At 43.2% G+C, this 27,200-nt stretch overlaps 1 long non-coding RNA gene across 3 annotated transcripts in view; it reads right to left on the bottom strand.

Moving 5' to 3' along the window:
• Nucleotides 1–494: 494 nt before the first annotated feature.
• Nucleotides 495–27,200, bottom strand: part of LOC140614500 (uncharacterized) — an 81,416-nt gene continuing 54,710 nt past the window's right edge. For 2 of the 3 annotated variants that reach the window (XR_012015353.1, XR_012015354.1), the window contains 5 exons: nucleotides 22,992–23,224; nucleotides 22,552–22,682; nucleotides 8,160–8,406; nucleotides 2,776–2,967; nucleotides 495–2,132 (listed from right to left, as the gene is read on the bottom strand). This is a non-coding gene — a long non-coding RNA (uncharacterized lncRNA). The remainder of the gene's footprint in view (nucleotides 2,133–2,775; nucleotides 2,968–8,159; nucleotides 8,407–22,551; nucleotides 22,683–22,991; nucleotides 23,225–27,200) is intronic. The other variant, XR_012015355.1, reaches the window with a different exon arrangement.

Raw genomic sequence — 27,200 nt, 5'->3', positions numbered from 1 at the left:
TGATAAGACCAGCATTAAATAGATGGCATTAAGGAACCACAGAAGCAAGAAGATCTATTTTGTTTCAATACAAAGAGGTTCCAAGGAGACATAGCACTATGAGTGTTGCTATATTTTTCTCATAGTAGGAGATATTAAATTACCCAGGTGTATTTCACAATAAAGAATGTGAAGAGATGGTTTATGAACCAAAAAAGGAAGATACAATGCCTGGAGTCCACAAGGAATATTCACATGCACTGACAGGACAACAAACAAATACACATGTGCCTCTTCTATACTCATTATTCCAAATCTTCACTGATAAATTACTATGCCTTATATGGGTCCATGAATTTTATAATATCCTTATTAGAAAATGATTTTATTTCCTAATTATAATTTTATTATTATTATAATATGTATTATATTATTTTAAAATTATACTTTCTTATTATTGTTTCAAATTTTTTATATAGACAGGGACCCTGCATGAACTATTTTCCCAAAACTCACACGCTCTAAGGATGATCATGTCTTCCTTTCTTGCACCTTTCCCCATTGGTAATGAGGAATTTGACTGGTTATTCTTCATAGTTCTTTCCAGCTCTAATATTCTGATTCTTTTCCCAAGGAATTCAAAGCACCTTTCATCTAGAGTCAGAACAAATTTCAGCCCAGTGGATGTGGGGTTTTAAATTTCGTTTAAAGAAAATTCTCCCTTCACTTGTCCACTCAGAACCTCTTGCTCCATTCAGAGAAAAGACTCCACTGCTCCATTCTCAGACCAAGGACATCCTCCTTACGGTTGCTCCACTTAGACTCTCATAGCAGAGAAATAACCCAAGCCAAGTGGATTTGTGTTAGAACACCAGGCTCACATCTTTACTCCCTCATACAGTGCACTTAGCCAGGAGGCCTCAAAGCAAATTCTGTTGGTCCTCCTCTGCCAACTGGACATAGTCACGCTACCTAGACTTGACCTTAAAGCAGTGTAAACCATTGCTGCAAATATATCCATTCATGTTGTTTTGACTCCTGTCTAGCACACACACTTCTGCATGGATGAGCCTGTAGTGAAAGGGATGATGGACAAGGACTCAGGGGCCCAGGTCTGGCTCTCCCAGCAGCTACGTGAAACTGAGAAGATTCTTTCTCTCTGGACCTCAGTTCTTTTAATCTATAAAATGAGGAAGTTAGATTAAAGCACTAAGGTTGCTTTTAGTTCTCACATGCTATATTTTCTTTTAACATGTAAAAGGAATTTGAAGAGAAAGTACAAATAATAATGTAACACTCATCATATTCCTTCCACTCAAGATATATATAAATATATAATACACACATACACATGTGTATTTCTGCATGTATGCATATATAGTTTTTAATTTGTGTAGGTAACAAATTTATTCTCCTTTAAAAAAAAATTAAGAAATCAAACATTACACAATGCCTTTGACACTTAGAGGGGCATCTGAATTAGCAGTCCTGAAATGGCAGTCCTTGGTCCTGACTGGTTCACAGACATGTTTGGTTTGGCCAACAATGTTTTTAAAAATGTGAATGCTGATGTCTTCTGATGGGACGTCTGTGCCCTGGTTCCATTATAGATCTGTCCCCCCAACTCCCTATTCACCATACTTCACTCACATTTACGCATCTCACCAAGCCACCAAAGGCATTTGAGTTTGTGAACATCAGTTGATTATGTCTATCTAAGAACAGAAATAGTAAGAATGTTTCCTGTCCTGTCCCATTGCACTTCCACTGTATCTCCCAAGAGATATCACACAGGCAGCTAAGCCACTAAGAAGTCTGTTCTTTCTGCAGTGGATATACACAGGAAGAACTTGAGCTTGGAGTGAACAGACTTGGCCCCAGAATCCAGCTCCACCCTTGGCTTCTTTATCCAGAGCTTTCAATTCTTCATTTACCTTCCAGAGATTTTGCGGTGTTCAGCAAAAGCATCTGGCGCAGAAGAGCACACAGCGGGAGCTCAATAAATGCTAATTCCTTCTCTTATCCTGTTGCAGAGTCAGCATGAAACTCTCTCCAATTTCTTCTCCAGGGAAAACGTCTCTGGGGCCCACCCAAGCTGGGTTGTGGTGTGCAACTCCTCATTAAGAGATGTGAAGAGCCTGGAAATCGAAAGGCTGGAGTAGAAGACAGAGTGGGGTTGCCTGTTTTATTTCTTTTGCAATCACACATGACCACAGGGAACAGCATCATGAAGAGGGCAAAATGTGACAGTGGCATAGGTCATATGCACCTGCCCTTCCCAAAATGCCTAAGGCAGCATATCTTCTGGAAGCCCCCTCCCCACCTTTTCTAATCATGGCAAAGATTTCTTTCAAAAATCACATAGCAAAGGAAGCCAAAGGAATGTTGGTGCCTGTCCCTAGAAGCCACATATCTCTATTTTTGGTTCCCAGTAAAGCCCAGTACACTGTAATTAGCATAATAACATGCTCTCTTCCATAAAGACAGATGACACAGTTGACCCCAGTCCCCATCTGGGCACAGGACGTGTGCTGTGGGTTGTTTTGTCAGCTGTGGACTTGGATTATTTGTTAGTACTCTTTCATCTAGTTTGGACTGGGACCAGGCATTTGCAGGAAGATGGGGAAAGATGAGTATGGGGTCAACTCAGCATCTGAGGGAAGAATGGGTAGACGATGTGGAGTGTGGGAGGATTGTGGGTGAGATTAGTATAGAATTTGGCTCCTGAAGTCATCTCTATAAAGACCAACAGGCCCTGACCTCCTTTGGGAATCAAACCCTTCACTCTCATCTTACCTGAGACTTGGTGAACTCAGTGCAGGCCACTTTTAGTCTTGAAAGTTGACTTCCCCTTGGAGATACCTTCTAATACACTTCAAAATTCAGCGTCCTGGCAAGATGTCAAGTGCATACTCTTAAGCCAGCCTCCCTGAACACAGCGAAACCAAATTACCCATAGATATGCAGCCATGGGGCACTATACATTGCCTATGGAAAGAAAAATGAGGACACACGAAGAAGAAACGGCATCAGGTCAACTCAGGTGTAAAGCTTTCTGAATACCCTGCCTTTCAGATAGCACTGTGCAGCCCCCTGAACAATCCCTTCCCACTCCTCCCACCATCATGATTATCTCTCTGGTTCCAGTCTGCTCCTCTCCCAGTCTGGACTGTGTTCCTCTCGCAGATGATCCAAGTTTCTAACATCACATTTGCATGTTACAACTCTTTTGGTTTCTACCTAACCTCACTGTCATTTCGCTGGCCCTGGGGAAAGTAACAAAGAACTCTCTCACCAAACTTTGTTGTCCTCATTTGTAAATGTGGTGATCTCTTAGGCCTCTTCCAATCCAGAAATCCTAATCCCCAAAACAGCTTGTCCAACTGTGAGCAACCTGATATAAGCCTATCAACACTGCATGTGTGCATGTGTATGTATGTGTGTGTTGTATATAGACATGTAGGGAGAGGTATGTATATATGTTAGGCCATCTTTTATAAAAGCCATCACAACCTACAATTAAAAAGACCTTAGTCATGCAGATTGTAGATTCAATCTTTATATACTTAATATAGGCAGGGTAGGTGCTGCTACTCACATCCAGATCTGACTTTGCGACCTCATGCTGCATTCCTGGTAAGCAGACATGCTAAAAGTTCTTTCCATCTCAGAAAGAACAGGTAAATGGGGCACTCTTCCTCTGAGTTCTCTAAGCCAGTATAATACTCTGGCATTCAGCAGCTGTGTACTCATGATCAAGTTACTTCACTTCTTTGAGCCTCGGTTTTATCATGGAGGGAATTCATATATCACAATATAGCTATGAGGATTAAATGAGTTTGTTCATGGAAATGCTCAGCATAGATCTGGCCCATGGAAACCAATAAATAATATTATGTAGATTACTATTGATACTAACATGTAAATGGTCCCTAAAATATTTCTTACCACATATATTCAGAATAGTTTTAATTTTTAAAATCCAGTAGCAATACACCATTCCTAGTGAAAAGCATGAATCCAAAGTGAGGTCAGATGAGCAAGTTCTAAGGGGACATATGAGAAACCTGAGAGAAGGAAAGGCACCACCTCTTATAAAATTTTGTGGTCTTCCAGATTGTAGTAATGCCGATGATTCATGCATAACTAACACAGAGCATATTGTGTGTCAATAAACAGAGCTGCCCACAAGGAATAGCTGACAGGTCTCTTTAAAGGAGCACCAATTCCATAAAAGGCCATAAATAAGAATGAACAATAGCAAGAACCTCAGCTTTCAACACAAGACACATTTCCTGCATGGGGCTGGCTTTAAATGCTTAAGGATCCAGCTGGAAACAGCATTAGGCAGAAGCAGGGTCTGCAGCCAGGTCAGCTCCAGCTATCTTCCATGTTGAGAACCCAGCTCCTTTACATTCAGGATGTTTGGGGTGAATCCTCTTCCATATCCCAGATAACCAGCTGCTCCCAGGCATGACTCCTGGGGAAAACCTTTCTGGAGCCCACCGTGAGTGAAGCATGTGTCCTCTCATGAGGAGGTCAATTACAAAGTTTCTAAAGTCAAATACGATGGAATCTATCTCTCCAACCAGCCCATAGAAAGAGTCTCACTCCACCATGTTTGCCTTGTATGTGACTATTGAACACACATCCTGAAGCTTCTGGGAGCCTTCTCTCTGAGATATTTGGTCCTTCCAAACAAACCTATTCCATCTTTGAGATGTAAATGGGAATGGAGGTTTAAGCATCTTAGGAAGAAATCCAGAGAGAGACAGAAGAGACTAAAGTGGTGAGCTCTAGCCCAAGACTTGGGAACCCTGAGTTCTGGCTCTGGCCTGAGTGATCTCTATAACCCATGGCTGGGGGTTGCAAACAAAGCTGACCTTCCACCTGTGGATGGGCTCAGGGAAAATGCCAGTTTCCAAGGTGGAGAGGGTGAGAGGGCCCTGAAACCCTTGACACACTGAGGTCCTACTCCCCTTCCTTTCTCTGGATTTAGTCTATAAAACGTCAGTCCTGAGCTGAACTCTCTAGGCCATGCCTTCTCAACAGGAGTGGTTTTACCCCTACAGAGGCAAAAGTTGCTTCAGTGAGAAATTATTAATCTTTACATGTAAAGCACAGATATCCACACAGTGCATAACATAAAGATTAATAACATATTCACAGCCTGTCTCATTGTTTGGGGTTTCACAGAGGGTGGATAAAAGAAGTTGTCCCTCCTTGCAAGTTCCGGGTCTTCTTGAATCCAAGGGATCACCAGACATCCTGTTTCTCCAGTCTAGTTCTGGCTTTAAGCCAATTATCTATTCACTCTTTTTTTTTTTTTTTTTAATGTGCCCTTGTCACTGAATGCCCTGATGTTGAGCCCTGGAGCAGGGATTGAATATGTCCATGGCACTGCCCAGTGGAAGCCATCCACCATCAGACAAATGGGTTAATTCTGGGAAGACATACTGAACACATGTAGCATGTCTAACATCTCCTGTCCAGAACTCTGACAAATCTAACCAATTCCAAAATACAGTCTTAGAGTGACCAATGGTTTATCACCCAAACAAGGACATTTCATAGAGGAAAGCGGTACTATTAATAAGTACATCTGGACTACAAGAGTGCCTGGGACTGCCCCCAGATAAACTACAATGCATGATCTTTATACTCAGACATATCTATGAAGGACAATCCATAGTAATAGATGGTACTGTTTGGCCATGCACAGGGTCAGTTTGGGTTGTCACACTGACCTAGGGGCACTCCTGGCATGAGTCAGTAGAAGTCAGAGATGCTAAGTGTCCTTCAATATACAAAATAGTCCAGGAAAACAGGGAATTGCCTGATCCCAAATGCCAGTTACTACTGAGAAATAACGATTGATATGGTAGGATACTAATAATCATCAATAAGGAAATCAAACTTGAGATGGCCATCTCAAACACCCTCAGGGCCAGTCAGGGACCGAAGGAGACATGCCCCTTCCTAAGACATTCAAATTCAGTTCTTGAAAAGATACTGTAGGGACGCCTGGATGGCTGGCTTAGCAGTTGAGCATCTGTCTTCGGCTCAGGGCATGATCCTGGAATCCAGGAATCGAGTCCCACATCAGGCTCCCTGCATGGAGCCTGCTTCTCCTTCTGCCTATGTCTCTGCCTCTCTCTTTCTGTGCCTCTCATGAATAAGTTAATAGAATCTTTAAAAAAAGAAAAAGATAATGTCAAGCAAGACTTCCCCTCCATGGCACCAGGTTGTCATCTTTTACTAAAGGTTTACTGATCAGAAAAGATGTTTTGATATATTAAGTGAAAACAAGACGCCACTAATCAGTCCAATCCATTTTACATATATACATGTATGTATGCATTTGCATACATGTATTGTCTTGTCATATGTATACCCACACATGAATTTGGAGAACTACATACATATATGTATGTATGCATGTATATCAGTGTGGCCTGTGTGTGTGTACAAAAATTCTGGAAGAATATGGAATGCGAAGGGGTGACAAAAAAAGTAGATGACCCAAAGCTTGAATGTTTTCTCCTTTAGAGTGTCCTAGGGCTATGTGATCCTGAAGACCTGGGATCAAGTCCCATATCAGGCTCCCTGCATGGAGCCTGCTTCTCCCTCTGCCTGTGTCTGTGCCTCTCTCTCTCTCTCTGTGTCTCTCATGAATAAATAAATAAGTAAAATCCTTTAAAAAAAAGTTTCCTAGGGCTATGGGGAAATATGAAGCTTTTTAGCAAGTATTGGCAACTGCTTAAGACAGAAGGCCCCTGAGAAAAGTCTGTGAAAAGAAACAGCAGCCACAACTGTAGGGTCTGGCCCTGTGATTGTCATCACATCTCAAATGACTCTTGCTAGCCCTCAATCAAACTTCTGATAGACATAAATCTATACCCCTGGGCCCAGCCTGCTGACCCATAGGAATTGGAGCAATGCTGATGGGTGGAGGTGCAGACTGAGGGGGGCAGGAGGGAACTGGCTGCAAATGAGCAAACCATTCCCACTCCCATGTTCTCTTGTGAGGAAAACACGTGCCCTGGCCACCAACACAATCACTTCTGGGCTCAAAAACAGGAAGAAATTCACTAAACACTACATTGCTAGCACAAAGAACAGAGAAGTTTTGCCAAGAGTACAGCCCCGTCCTGATCGGGGCGTCAGCTAAGTCTTTAAAGGAGGGCTCCACTGCAAGGCACATGATTTCTGAGGCAAAGGGGAAGTCCCCCCTGCCCCAGGCCTCCTCCAATGGCTCAGAGATCATTGTACATTAGGCTTATGGCCGGCAAGGGCGCACCAGGATTATCTCCTCATTCATGTGGGGGAAGACATCTTTCCCAAGGTCAGTTATGCTAGGTCTCACCCTTGCATGATTTCCCTCACTACTCACCCCAATCCTATAATGAGATAGGCTCCACACATGTACTATTTCATTTCATCCTACTAGTAATCCCTAGGAGGCAAGCGGGACTGTCCCTATTTTACTGATGAAGAAACTGAGGCTCTAGGACTTTAAGTCCCATAGTTAGTCAGTGCCACAGTCTTTACCTTATGGTGCCCACCCATCACTGCACACCTCCAGAGAGCTAGCAGCAGGAACTGACAAATATCCTTTGTGGGCACTGTAGCCATGGATGCTGGATTTCCTTGGGGCTAATGTCCAAAGATGCAGGGAGCTCCGGAACTAAGCCTTTGCAGACAGGTTGTAGATGAACTGATTTATTGGCTCTGCCACTGACTAGACATTAGCCAGATATATTCCCCTATGGGGTGCCTGAGTGGCTCAGTCAGCTGAGTGCCGACTCTTGGTTTCAGCTCAGGTCATGATCTTGTGCATTGTGGGATTGAGCCCTTCATTTTGTTCCATGCTCAGTGTGGAGTCTGCTGGAAATTCTTCCCCTCTGCCCCTCTCTCCATTTGTACTCTCTCTCTCTCTCAAATAAATAAATCTTTAAAAAAGAAGAAAAAAGAAATCTTTTCCAGCAACACCTGGGCAAGTTAAGTGTAAACAAATAATGGCATTTGTTTGCAGTGAAAGTTGAGTGTGGAGTAAGGGACACACACTGCTTACTCTGATACTCAGATTCCCACCCTCCACCCAAATTTTGTTAAATGATGTATTAGTTATCTATACCTGTATAACAAACAACCCCAAACTAAGTGGCCTAAAACCATACCATTAATCCAGCTCATGATACTGTGTCCTGGCAACTGGGACTGGGCTCAGCAGGTGGTCCTTCTGTTCTTGGCTTAGCTGCCTCATGCACCTGCAGGCAGACATGGGTCAGCTGTTGGTTGGCTTTGTTGACATTTCCTGTACTCTCATGTCTCTGAGGCCTGCCCCGACAGCTGGGCTGACTTAGCTCCTCTGGTCTACTTGGTCTGTCTTCATCCAGCAAGCTAGCCTGGGGCTTGTTCACATGACTGTACAGGTTTTCAAGAGAAAAAAGCCTTTTGAGTCATAGGCTCAGAACTGGAAGGGTGTCACTTCTGCCAATTTCTATTGGCTAAAGTAAGTCAGAAGGCCAACTCAGATTCAAGAAGTAGAGAGACTTCACCTCCTGAAGGGAAGACCGGCAAAGTCATATTGCAAAGAGGCATGGTTGAGGAATAATTGTTGTGACAAATAATATACCACAACTGGTTTAACATAAGTCCTAGTAGTATCTACTTCTGGCTTCCCCAAAATGGTCCTTGCTCCTGCCCCACCCTCTTCAATTCAGGTTACCTTGAAGAATCCTAACCAGGTAGAGGCTAACACTCATTTTTTCACCCCATTTTCTGTATCTTGTATCTCATAGTCTTTTTTAATTCTTCTAGAAACTTTCACCTAAGAAGACAGACCCCTGCACACGCACCCAAATAATGAGGGTGGAAAAACCCATTGCCTCTTAGGACCTAATCTCAGCTGGATCCCAATCCATTTTTTCATGTACCCATTCTTTTGAAAAAGAATTTATTGGGTACCTGTAATATACCTATAGTGTTCTAGCATGTCGGAATATAAGGAAAAAGCTAGAGTCAATTTCTGCCCTCATGGAGTTCATAGTGAGATAAGTAGACATAAAGAGCTGAGGATTGAGTTAGCTGACCCATGACACATGTTAATCACTCAATAAATGTTAGGTATTATTAATTGAAGAGGTGTTTTAAAGATTACCTGAAAAACATAAATACAAAGCTTAGCTTGATGTCTAAGATGCAGAAACATTGGATAACTGTTTTCCATTGTTAATTAAAGTAATTGATTACCTCCCAAAACACCAAATCAATTGGGCACTTTTTCCAGCCTTCATCTCATGGGAATGCATTGGAAACTATCCATAACCTTGAGTGTTCTGTTCTCTGGGTATCTATTGACACTGAAGTCCTCACATGGCATGACCAAGATATCTACCCAAGCAGGCCCACTTCCCAGCCCATATGTTTATTGACCACCACACTGGGCATTGATAACAACAGCAGCCTCTGCAGAGTCGGGGAGTAAAAGCCAAACCACAGAAGACAGAGACATATTTGGAGGGGGGTGAAGAATAAAACCATAGGAATGTCCCTGTGGAATGACAGAACATGGAAGATGCAGAGAGAAGAAAAGTGGACGGATCTTTTCCAGCTGTGGGCACCCACAGGGCTATGGAGAAGATGGAAGCCCAGTCCCTCCAGTGAAACAGGCTTGCACAGGTGCCTGGATAGGACCCTGGAGAATTGGGGCATGGCTCCTTTCCTCCTGCCAAAGATGATGACCTGGCCTCTAGACTGGTCTTCGAGGGAAGCCTTGCTGCTTCCCCCAAGGGCCAGGCAATACCAGCTCCTTAAAGAGAGGAAAGAGGTACGTGCGGGCTCTCTGGAAGTGTTCACCCAGTGCACCAATTTATCTTCATTGTGATTCGGCAGTTATTTACTGCATTCCCACGGGGGCAGCGCCAGCTGGAGCCAAACTTGGTAATCGTTTCCTGCCTTATCCTCAGCAATTGTGTATTACATTCCAGCTGATGCTACGTACACCGATATAAATTGTTCACCAATAAACACGTCTCTTAAGAGCCTTATTTATCTTTGGGAAGCTTCATGAAATAATCATACAGATTCATCATGCCATATTCTGCCCTTAGACTTTATAGGAGATTCCCTATTAACTTTAATGTGGAAGGTTGTTAGGTGTCTATTTCCCCCTCCCTTAGCATAGATCAAGGTTAGTGCATGACCAATAAAAGACATATTTTCCAAAAGACCTACTGGATCATTCCTACCCTCCTCCTCAGTGACTGCAAAGACGTCTTCTCCCAGGACGATTTCTCATGTTTTGCCTTCTTCACAACAGAACAACTTCCCCTCTACGCTATTGACTTCAGCCCCCACTTCCAGTACACGCAGGTCTCATGATGGGAAAATCTTCTTGCATTGAAATGACAGCATTCTATCCTCCCCTTCACCCAATATCTTTCTCCTCACTGTTTCCAGTATAAAAATGTTCTCACTATTGCCACCAAAATCATGGCCAGCCTTCTGTAGGTATTCCCAGCTCCTGGATGGTCTCTGCCCTTGGTCTCCCTTCATTTAATACTCACCTAAAGGTTATGATCCTGCAGGTTCACTCCTCACCTGAATTATGTTGCTTCCAAATTTCTGATTTTCTGTTGATTGATTCATTTGTTTTGGAATGGGCTCTTATATTAGGGTAAAGGTTAAGCTGCTGTGCCGAAAATACCTCCAGTAAATTTGTGACTTTAAAAAGATTGCGTTTTCTCTCTCACATAGCAGTCTTGAGGCAAATGAGGGGCAGCAGCTCTGCTCTTCATGGTCATCTCAAAACCTCGGTTTTCTCCATCCTATTACTCCATGGTTCTTGGTTCTATCATCAAAGCCAAGTCATCAGCATGTTGACATCTGTGTTTCAGCTTATGAGCTCAAAAGATGAAAGATGTCTTCTTTTGTGTGTGGGGATCACCTGGAATTGATACTTTCACTCCTTCCCCTTGGCCCACACTTGGTCCCAGAGATGCATCTTGGTGCTCATGCCCAATGTCAGTCCTACTGCTGTGTATGAGAAAGGAGGAGAATGGATTTTTGTGAACCTCTAGCACTCTCCCCACAGTTGTGCTTGATTGACTTACTTAGGACTGGACTGCTCAAAATCAAACAGAGTTAAAAAGAAATCTTTCCTCAGAATAAAATTTGTGTAAAAGAAAGAAAGAAACGCCAAAGAGGTAAATGATAGACTCTGCTGCTATGCCTCAAATCTTTCTAAACTAAGACATTCTTTTTAAAGTTAATATAAGAAAAGGCCTTAATAGCAAGGGGTCATCCTTGGCTCCTTTCCCACACACAGCATATCTGATCCATCAGCAAATACTGTGGGTTCTTCCTCCACTGTGTATTCAGAATGTAACCATTCTTCACTTCCAGTACCAATCAAAACAATCATCAACTCTCTCCTGGCTTATTTCAATAGCCTGCTAATGATGCGAATTCTGTCCTCCTACAGTTCCATACTCAACACAGCAGCCAGAGTAATCCCTTAAAACATAAATCAGAACTTGTCACTTCTCAGCTCAAAATCCTCCAATGACTTCCATCTCAAATAGGAGTAAAATACAAAATATTTACAAAAACCTACAAAGACTACATCTGATCTTATCTCCTACCAGTCTCCCCCTGGGCCCCATCACTTGTCACCCTTCTTCTGCTCCCCACTCCTTCCAAATATGCTATAGCTACACTTGGATCCTTGCTGTTTCTAAAACATTCCAATCACACCTAACCCCAAGGACTTCACACTGGCTGTTCCCTCTAACCAGAGTGCTCTTCCCCAAAAAACCCAGATGTTTCCTGCCCTCATATCCTCCTTGTCAAATGCCACCTGCTCACTGAGATCTTCCCTAATTCATCCACGCAAAGTGGCCACCCTATATCCAGCTGTGTGCTGATAAAAGCTTAACACCAGCTGCCCTTGAATTGTAGCATTTTACATGTGTGATATAAATAATTTCACCACGACCAATTTCTAGCTGCAAACATGAGGTCACTGAACGAAGGCTGGGAGGAGGGATGCACACAGTTTTCAAGAGCTGGTACAAGGTAGCTGCAGGTTACCATTGCCCACATTTCCCCAGCATTCTCTCCCTTTACCTATTTGGTTATTTTGTCCCTATCACATGATATATTATTCATTCACTCACTTGCTTATTAATAGTGGGTGTGTGTGCCCCAGTAAAATTTGAGTTGGATGAGGGCAGAGACTATAACTTCACCTTCATAGCTCTACTATCCAGAGTATCTTAGGCACTCAGTAATATTTTTTGCAATGAATGAATAAATGAAGGAAGGATATGGCAACTCCCCCAAGAGAAAACATTCTCATCAAATGTATGAGGAAATGCTCTTCCCCACTTGTACTAATTGTCTAAATTAGTGCCTTCCATCAGGAGAGGGAGGAATGCTGTCCAGAGAGCATGAAACAGTAATTCCTTAATTGAAACAACTGGAGGAGTTGGCTCGACAGAGAACGTGCACACTAGAAGAACCTGGAAGAGGATCAAATCTGGCAGGAGCCGGGGCAGGCAGGGGGATCCTCCCCGGGTTTAAGAATCAGTGAAAACAGATTCATATAGAATATATAGAAGATTAAGGCCAGCAGGGTGGGTGGATTGGTAAGGGTTCCTGGACAAAAGGGTCAGATAAAGGGAAGACAGTAATAATCCAAGAAATGCAATTGAAGCAGATGTGGGGTACTGTCTTAGCTATAAAAATTAATAACACAAGTTTTAATGGCAACAGGCAATGTGAGTAAAGTTGAACAGAAAATGGTAGTAGCGTATATAGCTGGTAACATTACAAATTGGTTCAACCCTTTTGGAAAATTAGGTGTAGTAAGGAGAATAAAAAAAATGTTCATAACAATTAACTCAGTAAGCCTATTACCTGTATTTTACCCAGAGGAAGGATTTAATAGAAGAAACCAACTATTAATACAAAGATGCTCTCACAGCAGTCACCATCATAGCCAAAGTCAAAAATGATCTAAATGTTCACTAATAGGAAATGACTAAATAAATGATGATCTAGTAACTCAGTGGAATATTTGTCATAAAACTCTAAAGAATAATCATGAAATCATATAGCAATACTAATGATGTTTACGACACAATGTTGAGTGAAGACCAAACTATATATAGTTGACTAATAGTTGCAAATCTTTAAAATTATATTCACAACAAGGCTATGTCTGAAGGAAATGTGCAAAAATGATTTTGGTGGAAAGGGGATTTTTTTTCTTTTCTAAAATCAACTTTATTTAATCACTAAAGCTTTAATATTTTTTTTAAATTTTTATTTATATATGATAGTCACACACACAGAGAGAGAAAGAGAGGCAGAGACACAGGCAGAGGGAGAAGCAGGCTCCATGCACCGGGAGCCCGACATGGGATTCAATCCCGGGTCTCCAGGATCACGCCCTGGGCCAAAGGCAGGCGCCAAACCGCTGCGCCACTCAGGGATCCCTAAAGTTTTAATATTAATAAGCTTTTGAAAACAGACAATTATTTTTACACAAAAATGGAGGGTTGGAGTGTGGAGAAAAGACATCCCTTCTCTTGGTGGTTGGTCCGCCCCATAAAATCCACTAGCACCAGAAATCGCCAAAGAACATGGGGATGCAAGCCCCCTGCACAGAGTGCCATCTCGCCTGGCCACAGTGAGCACTCCATCTGTCCCACCTACTAAGTCTGGGGCAAAAAACTGCTGTGACACTGGGTTTGTGCAGCCTCTTGGGCTTTCAGCAGTCATACAGCATTTCCTGCCTATCAACAAGAAGAACAGCTTGAGACAATGAACTTCATGAGGACACTTCCTGCCTTCCCGGCTAAGCAGTGAGCAGCAGCCCAAGGCTCTGCGGCCAGAGTGGGAAGACCCAGACTTCCTTCGTGAGCAGCTCAGTTAACTTCTGCCCCTGGAGCCTCTTCTGCTGACGGGGAGCTGGGGGCTTCTAGCAATTATTCAATTAGTCTCTGAGCCACCGTACCTTGGTCTCAGAACCCCCCTGAGTGCAAGAGTCCAAGGGGCATATTTTTTTTCCTCTTGCAACTTGTCTTTTTTAACAGCTTACTTTTCCAAACTCTTCCACACTGCACAATGGGAGCCACAGAATCTCACAGAGACCATACACATCAGGGTCAGATTATCTATTCCCCTGACTCTGGGCAAAGCAACACTTTAAATCCCCCATAAAAACAGTTGGCAGCAGTCACCTGAATCTTCTCCAGAGAAAAATAGTCTCCAACCTTCTAGGACTATGCTAATTTGCAAGGCAAAGCAGTGTCCCACAGCTTGGCCATCTGAAAGTGCCACTAATGTAACCGCTCCTACACCATTGCAACTTCACCAATCACATTGCCCCCCTCCTTGTCCCTCAAAGCAAAAAACGGCTGCACATCAGAAGTACTAAAGGCACAGTTCTATGCTTCATTCAACTAATCATCACAATTTTATGTCGTAGATACTGTTAGCATCCCTATTTTATAGATGACAAAACTGAGGCAGAACAAAGCTAAGTAACCTGTCCAAGGTCACACGGTAAGTGGCAGGATCAGGGCTTGAGCTTCTTTGGTCTAATTCTGGACCTACCTACCTCCACAGTGTCTTCTGCTTTCCTCTACATGACTTTGACCCTCAACAAAAGAAGCACTGCATTAACCACAGAGAAGCTTCCAAAATTCAATTGGCCTCCTAAAATATTTCTGAGTTGCTAGGAATTCACTTAAACACAACTGTAAACTTGCACTGATGACCTGCCTCAGGGGAGGCTGAAAAGCATCCCAGCAAAAGGCCAAACAGGCAAACGTTTCTTTAAAAGTGAGCCTCAAATCCACCCCCACCCCTGTGCTCTGGGAAAAAAGTGATGAGTCTCAAAGTAAAAGTTTAATGGTAAACCTTAATCTTCATCTTTATTATGTACATATATACATATTTTATTTATTTATATATAAAATATTTTTATACAGCCCCAGTGGCTCAGTGGTTTAGCGCCGCCTTCAGCCCAGGGTGTGATCCTGGAGACCCGGATCGAGTCCCACGTCGGGCTCCCTGCGTGGAGTCTGCTTCTCCCTCTGCCTGTGTCTCTGCCTCTCTCTCTGGTCTCTCATGAATAAATAAATAAAATATTTTTAAAAAATAAATAAAAAATAAAATATTTATAGATAAATAGAAAATAAAGTCTTAAAAACAAAAAGAAGAAGGTTGACAAAAGTCCTGTGATACCCCTGGGCCTCGGTAACCCTGCCGTGGGGCCCCGTGACAAGACAGAACACAGAGAAGAAAGAACACCCTACCTTCAGAAGAGGGGAGCATGGATGGTGTGGATGGGGGCAGGAGAGCTGGTAGGAGGCAGGGAGGCCAACTTCAGCCTGAGGCTGGCAGCCGCAGACCTCAGAGTTAGACCCAGGAGGAGCCTCCCCCTCAGGGCCTCCCTGAGATATCGCCGCTGGGATAGGGTCCTTCGGTTCAGTAGTTGGGAGGAGAAAATGAAATTATGGGAGCAAAACATGACCTCCCGATCACTGTAACTTCATTTATCCCCACAGGCTGGCAAGGAAGAAAGAATACCCAGTTCTAGTCCTAAAAAGCAAAGCTAATTACAAAACTTCCTCTTCAAAGCCCTCTGCTTTTTCCCAATAACCTACAGGAGAGCTTGGCCTCCTTCCGTTGGCACACGAGACCCTTCGTGATCCCATTCCCACCTCCCTCTGCAGCATCGGCTCCCAGGATTGCAACACCCCCAGAACCACAGTGCTCCCCTTCTCCCACAGATAGACCATGGCTCGCTGATCTCTGCACCCGTCCTTCTGCGCCCTCTCCAGAAAGCCCAGCTTTCCTTGCCCTATGCCTACTACTTATTTTATAAGACCAGCCAAGCTGCTGCAACTCCACAACCCGCCTCTCCTTATCCTGCCTTCTGCCTCCTGCCCCCCAGTTGGTCAGCCTTACTTGTGGGTGCCAGACACACAGGGTTCAGCTTCATTTAAACCTCACCACATGGTGTTATAATTGTTGGTCACGCGTACCTCTCTCCCTCGCTCTGTCACGAGCCACCAGAAGACAGCCATGCCCCTCTCACCACTATCTCTCCAACCCACTCCTATCTACTTCCTTGAGGTTCCTGAGTCAAACCCTGCTAACACATGGCCAGGATTAAGTCAGTAGGTGAGGTGATCCAGAGAAGTCTTTTGGAAATCTAGGTAGCAATGGATGTTTGTTGGAAGGGCTGAGATGTTTGTAGTGTGCTAAGTGATTCAAGGACAGGTAACCAGGGAAATTGATCTATGTGACGGTGCTGGGGTGCAGCCCATACTCTGTGACTATTGGCTGAAGTCAGGCTCTCTATTGGCCCTGATGTCTTGTGTCCCTGCATACAAGACTGGGTTTGCACATGTAATGCCTTCCCAACAAGACTGTAACTGTCAGAATTTCCCTAAATTGTTCATGGGAAAGCCCTTTTTAATGTAAAGATCAGTTTTTCATTCAAGAGACTGGGAGAATTGGAACATATGAACTGGCCAGTTGTCTCCTCTTGCCATGCTCCGATGCTTGCCTGGGTCAATGCCACCCTTCTGCTGTCCCTCCCTGCCTGGTTCCCAAAGCACCTCTTCCCTGCTGCTCCTCCCTGTCTGCTGCCAGGATCATTTACTAGGCCGGTTTGTTCAAGCTCCCTGGCCACATGATAAAGGACAGTGTGCACAGCACTAGCAGTTTCTATGATGCAGGTCACTTTACTGAGTCATCTGTCACTGTGTCATCAAACATACCACTTTCTGAGCACTTGCTCTCAAAAATGTCTCTGGCTATTCAGATTTCTAAAAGATTCCTCTTATGGATTGATTTTAGGGTAGAGACAAGATTATCCAGCCTCCTGGCTGAAGAATCCTCTTGGTATTTTTAACAGGTTTGACAAAGAAGTCTCAAAAATAGAGATAGGAATTGGCTTTTCCAACCTACCCCAGAAGATTTGCCATTCTGAAATGAATTCATCCCTGGCAATCAGCCAGGAACCCCTTGGCTAGCATTCATCAGAAAGCCTGCCTTCTTGGCTCTTAGGGAATGCAGTAGGATTGCCTGAGAATGAGGGCTGGGGGTCCCTCCTGTGGGAAGACTGAGCTCAGGTCTACACTATCAGGCACCAGGAAACTCCAGTGTGACTACTCAGACTCAAGCACAGAGCAAGGTATGCCTTGCTTGCTGAACAAGTTCCACTTAGGAGAGAGAAAAGTTGGGGCAGATGTGGAACTTACCCCCTTCCCTGGTCTGGCTGCAGGATGTTACTCACCTAGTGAACCAGCTGCACACAGTTCACAGGTGGACTTGGTCCAGGGCATCAGAGCACTCCTGGGGCTGTGGGCCTTTGGCCATGGTCTTCAGAGGCACTGATACTGACCCCAGACTATACTATCTTCCCAGGGTTCCTGTATCCACCTAGGCAGACACCTGGGGTTTGAATAGACCCTCTAAGAGCTAGTCTGGTCCCTGGAGTAGAACACAGAGCCTGAGGAGACTTCCCTACCATTACCCTCAGCCATGTCCAGTTCTAGGCCTGATTCTTTTCTAATTTCTAGAGGGTCAATGGCTCCTCCATAGAATTCCTTGGAATAAAGCCTGGCTATAATCTAGTACCTTAGTGTAGGAGGAGAGTTAGCTCAACAAAAGTTAGTTACAACAAAAGTTGTACCCTATGACCCAGCAAACCGAGCTGCTTCTAGGAGTGCTCCAGAGCCATCTGACTAACCGAACTATGACTGGGGAAAGTGGGGTGCCTGGCAGGAGGTATCAGCCAGGGGCAATAAGAAGCTACCACATAAGGCAATAAATACTAAGACAGCCAGGGCATGAAGAAAGCAAGATAGCCCCAGTATGTGGCTGGGCCCTGCTAAGTGAGCTTAGAGTCAGGAGCTGAGTCAGAGCCTGGGGCTTCACTCCTGAGAACAGATAGCTTTATCTGGGCTGGGGAAAGGGGCAGACAAGAGCAAGGGCGATGCTGAGCCCCTCTGTAAGGGTGGGGCATAGGCAGCGTCCCCCAGTTGCAAGAGTGAAAGAGCGACCAGAGCAGGGGCTGGGACAGGGAAAGAGCTGCTTAATTTCCTCTAGCCTGAGGACCAGAATTGGCCTGGAAACCTCCTGCGCCTATAGATACTTGACAAGGAGTATCCACCAAAAAAAAAAAAAAAAAAAAAGAGAGAGAGAAAGAGGGAGAAAGATTTCACATGGTATCATCCAATGGAAGGAAAAGTCAGCTCATGCATGGGACAGAGAGTGACATTCCTTCCTGCACCCACATAAGTCCTCTGAGGCCAAACCAGCCTCATGAGGTGTTTGAGTTCCCCAGAGAACCTTCTTGGGGAGGGGTCCTCTCATCCTCAGGAAAGACAACACCTCAGAGATTTTCCTGCCCTTCTGGGTTTTTAAAGGGTAAAATGCCTGAGGCTCTCAAGATTGCAGGACAAATACCACCAAAGTGCAAAATTATACAAACTGGATTATAAAGGAGAAAGGCTCTCTTGTTTTTAAGGTCATAGGACTTCTACACCCAAATGAACTCTGTCCCCCAAAAGCATCACTCTGGAAAACCACACACAACTTATGTCTGGCCAATGCCATTGCTGGAGATGTTTTGAGAAACCTCCTGGGGTGACCTTCTGAGACCATTTACAAGGCATTGAAGAGAAGCAGTATCATTGCCATAAAACCACGCCTGTTTTTGTTCAAGAATATTAGTCAAGACCTTTAAATTACCAGGATCAGAAATCTAACTCCAACTAGTTTTCCTTGTTTTTTTTTTCTAGTTTCAAAAGCTTTATAGTTTCACATTATATATTAAGTTTGTGATCCATTTTTGAATTTTTTTATAAGGTGTGAGACTTATGTTAAGGTTTTGTTTTATTTTGTTGCTTATAGTTGCCTAGTTGCTCCAAAACAATTTGTTGTAAAGGCTATCTATCCTCCATGGGATCATTTTTACACCTCTGTCAAAAATCAGTTAGGCATGTTTGTGTAGGTCTATTTCTAGATTCTTCATTCTGTTCCGTTGATCTTTGTGTCTATCCCCCCACCATTCCCAGACAGGCTTTATTAGTATAATTACTCAGTAAGTCTTGAAATTGGATAGACTTGGGGATCCCTGGGTGGCTCAGTGGTTAAGCGCCTTCCTTCGGCCCAGGGCGTGATTCTGGAGTCCCAGGATGGAGTCCCACATCAGGCTCCCTGCCTGGAGCCTGCTTCTCCCTCTGCCTGTGTTTCTGCCTCTCTCTCTCTCTCTCTCTCTCTCTCTCTCTGTCTCTCATGAATAAATAAAATATTAAAAAAAAAAGACATTGGGTAGACTTACTCCTAACACACTATTCTTCTTTTTGAACATTCTTTTAGCTAGTGTAAGTTTATTTGCATTTCCATAAAAATTTTAGAATAATCTTCTGTATCTAAAAAACTAATCATCCTGGGATTTTGATTGGAAATATGTTAAACCCATAGAATTAATTTGTAGAGAACTGATATATTTATTGTGTTGAGTCTTCTAATCCATGAATCTGATATGCCTCTCTACTTACTTAGATTCTCTTTGATTTATTTCATTAGAGTTTTATAGTTTTCAGCATACAAGTCCTGTACAGGTTTTGTTAAATTTACACTTACATATTTCATTTTTTTTACTTAGTGATCATAAATGATATTGTATTTTTAATTTCAAGAGTCACATGGTTACTGCTTGTGTATAAAAATATAGCTGTTTTCTCCATATGCTCATCTTGTATCCTATTACTTAACTCACTGATTAAACTTAGGAGATTTTTTTTCTTTCTTTTTCTGGTAGATTCCTTAGGATTTTCTACATAGACAATCATGTCATCTGCAAATAGGAACAGCTTTATTTCTTCCTTCTCAATATGTATGCCTTTTATTTCCTTTACTTGCTTTATTATGCTGGCTAGAATTCTAATACAGTGTTGTTTTAGAGTGGCAAAGTAGACATCTTTGCCTTCTGATCCTAGGGATAAAGCATTCAGTCTTTCACCAAAAAGTATAAGGTTAGTCGTAGGGGTTTTGTAGATGCTCTTTATCAAATTGAGAAGATTCCCTCTGTTCCTAGTTTTCTCAGAATTTTATTAATCATAAATGAACTTGGAATTTGTCAAGTTCTCTGCATTAATTGATATGATCATGTAATTTTTTCTTTAACCTGTTAATGTGATGGATTACACAGATTGATTTTTGCATATTGAATCATCATTCCATCCTTGGAATAAACTCCATTCCATCTTGGTATATAATTTTAATATACTGCTAAATTCCTTTTGCTAATATTTAGTTATAGATTTTTAAATCTGTATTCATGAATATATAGGTCTATAGTTTTCTTTTTTGTAATGTTTTCATTTGGTATCAGGATAATACCAGCTTCATAGAATGAATTGGGAACTGTTCCCTCCTTTTCTATTTTCTGGAAGAAATTTGTGTTGAATTGATTTAAATGCTTAGTAAAATTCTCCAGTGAAACCATCTGGGCCTGGAGATTTCATTTTGAAGAGCTTTAAAATTAGAAATTCAATTTCCTTAATAGTTAAAGGCTGTTGAAAATTATGTATTTCACGTTGAATAAGATGTGATAGTTTGTGTTTTTCAGCAAGGTGATCCATTTCCTCCAATTGTCAAATTTGTGTGTGAGAGTTGCTTACAGTGTTGCCTTATTATCTTTTTGATGCCTTTAGGGTCTGTAGATGGCTCCTGTTTCTTTCTTAATATTGGTAATTGATATCTCTTCTCTTTGTCCTTTTGTCAGTCTTGCTGGAGGTCTATCAATTTTATTGATTTTTTTTCAAAGGATCATCTCTTTATTCCATTGATTTTCTCTATTGTTTCTATTTTCAATTTCATTTATTTCTGCTCTTATCTTTATGATTTCTTTCCTGCTATTGGCTTTGGGTTTATTTTGCTCTTCCTTTTCAAGATCCTCATACTTGAGAGCTCTATTACTGACTTGAGACTTTCCCACTTTTCTAGTGTATATGTTTAGTGCTACAAATTTCCTGTTAGCACTGCTGTAGCTGTGTCCCACAGTTTTGAAATGTTGAATTTTCATTTTCATTCAGTCTAATATATGATTTTATTTCCCCTGATACTTCTTCTTTAACCTATGGATTATTTAAAAGTGCATTGTTTAGTTTCCAAGTACTTGGAGATTTTTCAGTTATCTTTCTATTATTGATTTCTAATTTGATTTCATTGTGGTTAGAGAATACACTATGTAAGACTTCAATTATTTTCACTTTGTTGGGGTTTTACTGACCCAGAATATAGTCTATCTGGTACATGTTCCACAAGCACTTGAAAAGACTATAGTTTGTTGTTTGGGTGAAGTGTTCCATAAATGTCTATTAGATCCTGTGGTTGGTTGACTTTGTTAGCATCTCTTGATTATCTTTTTTTTTCATTTGGTTGAGATGTCCCTGGTTCTTGGCATTACAAGTGATTTTCTATTGACACCAGGACATATTCATTTTATAAGTCCAATTTTCATTTAAGCTTTCTGCTACAGTTGGATTAGGAGTGAGAGGCCCTCATCACTGACCTGTGGGATGAAAGCATTGGCTCCCTAAATGGCCTTCTCTGACATCACCCCTGGGGGGGTGTTGAGATGCCTTTCTACAGCCTTTGGGAGGCTGGAGGTCTAAGATCCCAGTTGGATCTTTAGTGGCATGGGTAGAAGAGAGGCACATATTTTTCTACGGTGTTTGGCTGGAGTAGAGCAGTCATTGTCTAAAAGTTTTCTGCTTTGTTAATCTGCCTCTTTCCTTGTCCTTTGGCTCAAAAGAACAGGCTTTTTTCAGAGCTTTTAACATCTGTATCTGTTGGTATTTGGAAGCTGCTGGCTTCTTCAGATCCAAGTTTGGTGTATATAAGGCACAAAGAAAACTCAGAAAACTTACAAACATATCATTCCTTTGGTCCTGAAGTTCCTAACTGCTTCTCTCCACCTTTGAGAGTCCTTATGTTTGTTTCACATATAATATCTAGCGTTTTTAGTTGTACTTAGAGGTAGATGAAATAGAACTATGTCCACTCTACCTTCCCAGAAACAGAACTCTAATGGAACACTTTCCATTAATTTCCTTCAATCTTTTTTCTATGCTTTTAAAACTGAAAACTTTCTGTACATACAATTATGCTTTTTAAATTTCAGCTTATACTATAAATATGATTTTAATGGGCACAGAATATTCCATTATATTGATAACATGCAATTTCTGAGTCATTTTCTTCTTGACCATTTGAATTGTTTCCAATATTTTATTGTGTAGTTCCTTTTAATGAACATGAGACTTGTTTCCAAGGGCTTACTAGTGTAAGTATCACTGTAATTAACATTTTTGTGCATACAATATTATTTCCTTATGAGGGGGGTACTTTTTTCAGGATGAAATCCTAGAAATGAGGTTACTGATCTAAAAGAGAAGAATATTGTATATAGTGTATTTTTTTAAAAGCACAGTTTGAATGCGTTTATAAGAAACATCTGCAAAGACTTACCTATAGTATTTGGATTCAAAAAAGACCCAAAAGTGTTCACTCCCACTTCAATGCAAGGCTGAGAAGATTATCAGCTTTGACTTAAGCAGGTGTAACCATCATGGTCCTCCCTGCAGGACTCCTTAATCAACCTGCAAGTCAAGAATCATTTATCAGTGTTTGTCTTAGGTATATCACTGCCAAGGAATAATCAACAAATCCTTTATTACCTACTGTCATAGTTCTTAGCTTCATTAGGATGTATATTTTAGCAATAAATTGTTTTAGAGCATTTGCATGTGCTATGGTTAAAGTTTTTATAGCTTTTTTGTAACATTAAGGCTAAACATGTACTGTTCAAACCAGTAGACACTTGCCATATGTGTGGCCCCCTAAATTTAAATTAGCTAAAATTAAAAATGCAACAACAACAAAAAATTCAAGTTCTCGTTTGCACTCACCACACTTCAAGTGCTCAGTAGTTCCATATGGCCACTGGCTACTCTGTTGAATGGTGTGGATTGCAGAAATTTTCCATAATCACAGAATGTTCTATTGGACTGTACTGGTTAAGCAATTTCTCTTCACACGCAGCTATCACAGAGGACCTTTGTTTCGTATTATCTTTCCAGAAATAAATTCAGATTTAGAATGAAGTATATCTTCCTACTTACTGAACACACAAAGGAGCACCCTACCAAAAGAAGCCAGAAGTGATAATAATCACAAACAGCAACCAAGGATTTACTATGTGCCAGGCACTCTGCTACACACAGCCACTTCCCCTCAACCCCATATCTCATTTAAACTATTTCAAATGAGAAATTCCAGTAGGGGCAAAAATGCTATCCCATTCATTAAAAGTAATTTGTTGGGAAGAAACGCTTTATGACAGTGCTTAGGATAGAGGGTGAGTCTCCAAGATTATGCCCAAGGAATTCGAGGTGCTGATTGAATCACTCTGTGGTCATTTGTTTCTCTGCGAGGGAGCCAGCAGAGGACAGGAAAGGGTAGGACTAGGAAAGTGTGAGCGTGCAACATGTGTGAAGCTCCTCAGTCTCTTAGAAAAGTGTCCTGTGATGTAAGAAGCCTCACATACAGGCCTGGGGACAGCAGTTCAAGGAGAAAGGAGAGGCATCATGGGCCAGTGTCTCCCAGAAAGTCAGAAAGATGTCAGTAAAATGCTGGAGTTGACCTCTTGCTGGCTGTGAGAGGTTGCTCAAGCCTCAGTATGCTGGCCTACAGTTTGGAGACAGTGCCACTTAACACAGATATGTGCTTGAGGCCTGCATTGAAGAGATACAAGTGTTTTACAATGCTGCCTCCCAGGTCACCCCCAGGCTGCATGTCTTTGTGGCCTAACAGAGATGGGCACCAACAGAGCCATTGAGGTGGCACTTGTACTCTCTGGCCAACTGCTACAGGGCTACACAGCATTGAGGAAGGGCTATCTGTGTTCTTTTGAGAAAGAAAGGGTGGCTTTCCCTAACACCCATTAGGCCTGGAGCTGGTGAGTCACCAGGACTTGCCGGGAGAGGATGAAGTCAGCCCTTTGGGTTCTCTCAGTAACTTACTCCCAGCCACTTACCCCCCACTTCACCCCCTGCACAGAGGAGATGCTTGGTATTGCCAGAAAGCAGCAAGGTACATCCATGCAATTCTGTATGTTGTGGAGTGGGAACCCCAGCACTCCCTGAGATATTGGGCTTTAAATCTGTCACAGTAAATAGTCAGGAATTAATACACCAACTCCCCAACTCTGGCAATATAATTTGCCATCTAAATTGTTATCTTCTGTGGGACGGTACATAAACAAAATGAGCGGCTCACAGGGACCTTTCGGCAGCCCTGTGCTCATGGGTAATGTTCTTCCCTGAGGAGGGGGAGGAAAAGTAGTTGAGGAAGGGAGTTGGCATTTCACAAATTCCTGCTGCGAGCCAAGCAGGGAGCTAGGCACTCAGCACGCACTGCCTCTTTTATCTCTGCGACTGTCCTATGAGAAAGGAATTACCATTCCCACCATGCCAAAGAGGAGTGCGAAGGTCAGAGTCATTCGCTCAAGGTCACAAAGCTGGTGAGTTAAAGAATTGCCTTGAGCCTCGGTGGTGGTGCTGGCCCAAGTTTCACGCTCCACTGAATCAAGTCTTCAAACAGTTCCTGGGAGAAGGAGCCAACACAAGGCAGTGATCAGCTCTGTAGAGAATGCCAGTCCCCAGAGGGATTCCTTTTGTCCTCTCTGTGCACCTCTGCCCCAGGGCTGTGTCCCTCCCCTGCCAACAGCCACCCCAGCCTCTCCCTCAAGAGGATTGTCTAAGGGCTCCCACCGCACTCCGCTCACATGAGCAAAAAGCTGGCAGTACCTAGAAGTTTCTGACCTCCCAGGTGGCCCTTAGCCAATGACTGACTGTTTCAAGGCTATGAACGCCTAGCTTGGTTGCCTCGAGTCAGGACAGCCTCTAAGATGGGACATGCTCCAGAGCATCTGGTGGGCCCTGTGGAAGCTGAGACTCTGCCCGAGCTCATAGCCTTGCTTGGCTTCCACCCTGCCCTGCTCCTCCATCCCTTCATCATTTTCTTTGAAAGCACCTCCCAAGAAATCAGTTTCCCACAGATCCTCAACCCAGGGCTTGCTTCCAAGACAAGAAACCCCCAAGACAGAACATTTCCTCACTGAAGGCAGCCAACTTGTGTCTGGGACACAGCTGACTGAATGACCTTTGGTTCTCTTCTCCACTAATAAATTACTTGAGGCCAATCCCTTTCTCCTTGTCCACCAGAGTGCCTGGCTCATAAGTCTTTGCCCTATTGATGAGCATGGACTGATAAAACGTGTGTGGGATCCCTGGGTGGCTCAACGGTTTAGCGCCTGTGTTCGGCCCAGGGTGTGATCCTGGAGACCCGGGATCGAGTCCCACGTGGGGCTCCCTGCATGGACCCTGCTTCTCCCTCTGCCTGTGTCTCTGCTTCTCTGTGTGTGTGTGTCTTTCATGAATAAATAAATTAAATCCTTAAAAAATAATAATAAATAAATAAATAAAATAAAACATGTGTGTTCAAACGTACAGTCAAACTTTAAACCCAAATCCCCAAATGCAGATTTTTAACGTCTCACTCAAAAAAGGTATCCACTCTCCCCAGAGAGATCTTAATTTGACTGGTGCTGGTTGGTAGAAACCAGTTATATTTCTTGTGTTCAATAGTTCAACTTCCCCCTTCCCACCTTTATCTAGAAGATTCCTTTTTTGGACCTTCTTTTTCTTCATCTCCGGACCTTCCTGCGCCTTGCTCAGAATGAAGAGGCCAGTCCTGCTTTTAACTGCCTGGTAGAGAAAGAATAAGACTCTGCCCAGACATACCCCTGCTATGGCTTCTGTTGCTGCCACATGGGACCACTGTTGAAAACTGGTCCTTTGAATTGGATGCATGCTCCTGCACTGAAGTCAGAGCCACAGTGTCCAGCCATGCAGGCTACAGTCCCACTCCAGGGATGCTATTCCCATTCACTGCCCTATGACACAAGATGTCAGAATTGAGTGTACTGCTTGCACAACTGTGCACAGTGGCTTTGCTTGTGCAAGCCCCTCACTGCCTGTGGTGCCCTCACTTGGGTGTTGGGGTTGCAGTTCTTTAGATTTGCATTCAGTATCCAGCTGGTTCCATGGGTACAATCAGAGGATCGTCCAGCCCCAGCTCTGCTCTCCACATGGACCCTCACCTCCCCCCACTCCCCAAACCAACACACTCTGGCTCTAGACCCTGCTGGTGAGCCCGGGTCACCAACCTAGACCTCCCTTCCTCCTCAGCAACCTCACCATTGGGACTCTTGATGTCCTCTGGCCAGGATGCCTCGGTCAGGATGACCAGGGAGATATTAATGTCTCTGAACATTGGCAGCTTTAGGGTACACCAGTCATTTCCCCTCTGTTCCTAACTCACTCAGTGCCCACCTTCTTACCTGGCCTCCCAGGTAGGCCTGTTAGGGGCTGAACTGTGTCCTCCTCAAAATCCACATGCTAAAATCCAAAACCCCTGTACCTCAGAATATGACCTTATTTGTAGATGGAGTTTCTCAGGTAAAATGAGGTCATTGAGTGAGCCCTGCCCCAGTAGGACTGGTGTCTTTCTGAGAAGAGCAGAACACTGACTGGTACAGAGGAAAGATCACGGAGAACACGGGGAGAGGTGGCCACCTCCAAGCCAAGGAGAGGGGTCTCAGAGGAAGGCAACTCTACCAACACCTTGATTTCAGCCTTTTGGGCCTCTAGAACTGTGAGGAAATAAATTTCTGTTGCTTAAGCCACCTCGTCTGTGGTATGTTGTTGTGGTGGTCCTAGCAAATGAGGAGAACATCCCTTGTAAACTTCCCCACCATCTTCCCTCCTGTCGGCTCTGCCTCCCAAATGGTAGAAGGAAGAGCCAGCCTTGTTCCCCTAGGACAGCTGAGACCTCCTTATCTTATATTCTCATGATGAAGAGAAACCCTTCTCAGGTTGAAGATGGCTTCCTACATCCCCCAGCCAGAGAAGGGGCTGGCACATTCTTCCACGACAACTGTTCTATCACCAAAGTCAAAGCTACTCAGCTACCCCCACCAGCAACCCACTCCCCAGCTGAGGTCTAAGAGCTTCTGTTCTTGCCTGGCACTGTGAAGCAAGCGTTGGTCCTCCCGA

Source organism: Canis lupus, chromosome 22 (assembly GCF_048164855.1).
Source record: "Canis lupus baileyi chromosome 22, mCanLup2.hap1, whole genome shotgun sequence".
Lineage (NCBI taxonomy): Eukaryota > Metazoa > Chordata > Mammalia > Carnivora > Canidae > Canis > Canis lupus.
Note: the sequence above shows the minus strand (reverse complement) of the source record. Positions and strands in the feature narration are given on the sequence as shown.